The sequence below is a fragment of the Trichosurus vulpecula genome, chromosome 5 (assembly GCF_011100635.1).
Source record: "Trichosurus vulpecula isolate mTriVul1 chromosome 5, mTriVul1.pri, whole genome shotgun sequence".
NCBI classification, from domain to species: Eukaryota; Metazoa; Chordata; class Mammalia; order Diprotodontia; family Phalangeridae; genus Trichosurus; species Trichosurus vulpecula.
This window is the reverse complement of record NC_050577.1, coordinates 265693164-265697821: the sequence shown is the minus strand read 5'-3', so window position 1 is coordinate 265697821 and position 4658 is coordinate 265693164. Positions and strand designations below refer to the sequence as shown.

Sequence of the window (4658 nt, the reverse complement as noted above, 5' to 3'; positions counted from 1 at the left end):
TGTATCATGTATTGATTCACTATCAGGCTCAAGATCATGGATTGTGATGAGTTGATGGGTGGGATTGATGAACTGGGATTAGTAACACCAAGGCAAAACTGTGTATCTTAGCTAGGCCCATACTGAGAAGGTGATAATCAGGAAACCAGAAAAACAGCCCGTGGTCAGGAGAGTAGATAGCAATCAAGATAACTAATGGTTGTTATCAACCAGATAGATGGTCAGTATTCAAATAAGATGGGGAATACAAGGCTGTAGGTTAGAAATCTCCCTGCCTGCCTAAGGAGAAAAATCATGTTTCCACCTGCTACCCATCTCCTGGCCTAGTCAGGTTTTCATCTGCCCACCTGGGAAGTTGCAAAATACTGTTTCATTTTATCGCACTCCCATCTAAGGTCTCCAATTCCCTGACAGCACTCTACCCTGAGTTTGAATCCTTAGAGATGTGGATAACCTCCCACAACCCCTTAACAAACTCCCACCAGGTCAAGCCCTCTCCATTTAAGGTATTTTGTACCTCCAGTTGTTATTCTTCAAACTCTATTCTCTATCCCTCACAGCCTGCTCCCTTATTCCTACCCTCTTCAATTCATCCCCCTTAATGTCCCACTCCAAAGCTACCAGTTCCTTCCATTGTGCCCTTTGGACTGTCTGCTCCAGAAGTAACAAACTTATTTTCATCTTAAATCTTTCCTTTACCACGCCCTCCATCTTTGGCTCTCACTGAAAGTTGGCTCCCTACTGATGACACAGCCTCCATGGCCACCTTTTCCAGCACTGGTTGCACTTTCACTCTTTCCCCCCAAACTTATAGGTCAAGGTGGAGGAGTTGGAATACTCCTCGCTCTCCATTGCCTCTTCTAAGCTTTCCCTCTACCACCACCACTAAGTAAACTCTTTGAGATTCACTCAATCCATATTCATCACCCAGTCAAACTTTATTGTCTACTACTCTCTAGGACATTTCCCTTCTTTTCTCAATGAATTCAGTGCCTGGCTTACAATCTTTCTCTCCTCCTCAACTCTTGCCCTCGTACAAGAGAACTTCAACATACACATTATTACTTCTGCAAATATCCCAACTTCACAGTTTCTCAATTTACTCATTCCCCATGGCCTATTCCTCTACCTCACCTCAACAACACTCAGAGGTGGTCATATCTTTGGTGTTACCATCAACCACAAATATTCTACTTCCATGTTCTTCAACTCTGAAATTCCCTTCTCTGATCACAATCTGTTGTCACTGCACCTCTTCCTCTGTCTTGCATCTTCAAATCGTTCTTCAATGCCAGTGCGACTTTTAATTTTTCAATACCTCAGTTATTTCTTAGTCTATCATCCTTGCCCTGGTGATATTCTTTTTCCTCATCTTGACCCCTTGGTGGACCAGTTTAATTCTATACTGTTCTCTTCTCACAAGATCCTTGGCTTCTTATCCTATTGCTGGTTTTGCCTTGCCATATTTAAGCCTTACATTATTCTCACCCTCCACTGCCTTTGTTCTTCCACACATATAACTGAACATACTGGAGAAAATCGTGAGATTGTGTTGAGTGTGTCCAGTGCAAATTTATGTAACTTAATTTTCAATGAATCTTAGCTATGGCAAAGCAATCCTTTTAAAACTCTCTAATTGACTCACTCTCCTACTAACCGTAGGGGTTTCCCAAACCTTTTATCCTTCCTCAATTCTCCCATGGCATCCCTTCCCCCACTTTCCCTCCAAAATTTAACACTCAGAGATCCTTCATCTCTTTTTCTCCTCATCTCATATCACCTAGATGTCTTCTGCCGCAATCTTTTCTTCACCTCAGTCTCACAGGAAGAAGTAGCCCCTCTCCTTACTAAGACAAACCCCTCTCTATACACAAATGATCCCATTCCATCTTGTCTTCTCCAGCATATTGTGCCCTCTGTCATCCCTATTCTCTTACTTCTCTTCCATTTATCCCTGTTTACTGGCTCTTTCCATATTGCCTGTAAATATTTCAATTCTTTCCTCATTCTCTAAAAACTGCATTTGATCTGGCATGCCCCACTGTCTTTTGTCTCATATCTTTCTTTCCTTTTGTGCCTGATTTTCTTGAGAAGATCATCTGTAGTGGATGCCTCCACTTCCTTTCCTCTCACTCTCTTTTTACCTTTCTACTGTCTGACTTTCAACCTCATTATTCAACTGAAACTGTTCTCTGCAAAATTTTTGATCACTTAATTGCCAAATCTAGTGGTCTTGTCTCCATTTTTGTCCTTCTTGACCTCTCTGCAGCCTCTGACACTGTTGTTGACCATCCTTGTCTCTCTAGGGTTTCTGGACACCACTCTCTCCTAGTTCTCTTCCTGTCTTCTTAGTCCTCTTTGCTGGTTCTTCATCAAGATTATGCCCCATAAGTAAGGATGTTCTTCAAGGCTTTGTACTCACATTCTCCCTCTATTCTACTTCACTTCATGTACTCATCAATTCCAGTGGATTAAGTTATAATCTTTATGTTGATAATTCTCAGATCTACTTATTCAGTTCTGCCTCTCTTTTGAACTCCAGACTCACAATTCTAATCACCTTTTGGACATGTTGAAGTGGATGTGCCATAGACACCTTAAAGTTACTATGTTTAAAACTGAACTAAATAACTTTTCCCCTAAATGCTCCCCTCTTCTGAATTTTGCTATTATTATTAATGTCATCAGTATCCTCCTAGTTACCCAGGCTTGAAACCTAGGTGTCATCTGTGACTCCTTACTTTCTCTTACACTCTCATCTGAATCTTTCACTAAGACCTGTCAATTTTACCTTCATAACTTCTCTTGCATATGTCCCCTTCTCTCCTCTGACACTGTCATCTATGCCCTCATCACTTCACACCTGGATTAGTGTAATAGCCTTCAGGTGGGTCTGCCTGCTTCAAGTCTCTCCCAACTCCTATCCATCTTCCATTCACTCATCAAAATGATTTTTCTAAGGCACAGATTTGACTATATCATGCCCCTCTTCTGCATCCAATAAACTTCAGTGGTTCCCTATCACCTTCAGGATCAAATATAAAATCCTCTGTTTGGCTTTTAAAGCCCTTCATAAACTAGCCCTTTCCTACCTTCCTATCTTCTTACAGTTTCTTGCACAAGACACTCCATTTCCTCCTGTGCCTTTTTACTGACTGTTCTTCCATGTCCAGAATGCTCTCCCTCCTTATCGCCACTTCCGGATTTCCCTGGCTCTCTTCAAGTTTCGGTTAACACCTTTTATAAGAAGCCTTTCCCTATCCCTCTTTTTCTTTTATAGGTATTCCAAATATTTTAATATGAGTTCTCTGGAAGGCATTTAAAACAGCAGTTTATGAGGATAAACTGTTGGAGAGAGAGGGAATACGGAACACAGGTGGCCATGGAGCTGAGGAATTTTCTTGAATTAGGGCGGGATCTGAGAGTCCACTGTTTTCTGATCAGCCTTTCGCTGCTCTGTAATCTTGTATTTCTCTTTTTCTGTGTCAAAAATCTCTCCTTCTTGATGTTTAGGCTTATGGAGCCTCTTCTTCTTGAAGTAAGCATCAATCAGATGATTTGGATTTTTTACACCTGAAAGGTTAACCCTGGTAGAGGTGGTGATGACAAATTTCTGATGGGTTCTTCTCAGAGGAACACAGTCGATGGTCAGAGGTCCAGTCACCAGTAGGAAGCCACTAGCCAGCTGCATCAGGAAATCCACTTGCTTGCCCCTGTGGTGGCCAGTGAGAATGGTGCCTGGCTTGATGCTAGCTTGAAGTCTCCTCACATGCTGGCTGAAGGCCTTTTTGCCATGACTTAGCAGCTTTCTAAGCACATCCCTAGTAGGGTAATACCGACGCATTTTGCAAATCTTTGCCACATGTGTTCCTCCATTCTCATCCCCACCAACTGTCTTGGAGATAGTAGCAGGTACCTTCTCTTTCTTTTTCCTTTCAATCTAGGTTTTTGGTGCAGCATGTTTCTGCTTGTACATGGCTCTCTGGGAATACATTGCAGGCCAGGACTGGTTTCCTACTGCAATGCTTTCGAGGCTTTTTCCCCACCTTTTCAGCCGCATCTTTTTTAATTCCCTTTTTTTTCCTTTTTGACCTTCTTTTCCTTTGGTTCCTTTGGGGGTTTTTTGTCTGCCATCTTGAGAGAAGGGAAAGATTCCCTATCCCCCTTAAAGCTAATGCCTTCCCCCTAGTGATGATTTTCAATGTAGCTTGTGTATCTCTTGTCTGGAAGTAGTTGCTCATATCCCCATTGGACTGTGAGCCCCTTGAGAATAGGGACTTTTTTCATTTTGTATCGCCAGCACTTAGTACGTCTGCCACACAGGAAGCACTTCACAAATTTTTGTTGACTGACTAGAAACCAGGTAGGCAGGGGTTCAGGAGCCCTAGAGTCAGCATTTGAAGCCAAGCAGTCATCTAAGCAGCTGGATGGCAACCAAAATCAGAATAAAAATGCCAGGCAGAAAGTTAAGAAAGTTGGTAAGAAGCTGGGTTGGTCCTGGTCTTGAGCAGCTCCAACTCTTCTACTTGTCTCTAGAAATCAGGTAGGACATTGGGTCAGAGGCCAAGGATCACTAATGTCATTGTGTGAAGCAAAGCACTGGTCACACCAAGTAGGCCCAAACCAGGAGCCTGTCTAAGACCATGGTTCTCTCCATG

At 42.6% G+C, this 4658-nt stretch overlaps 1 pseudogene; it reads right to left on the bottom strand.

Moving 5' to 3' along the window:
* Positions 1-3319: 3319 nt before the first annotated feature.
* Positions 3320-4060, bottom strand: LOC118851281 (annotated as a pseudogene).
* Between the last annotated feature and the right edge of the window lie 598 nt (positions 4061-4658).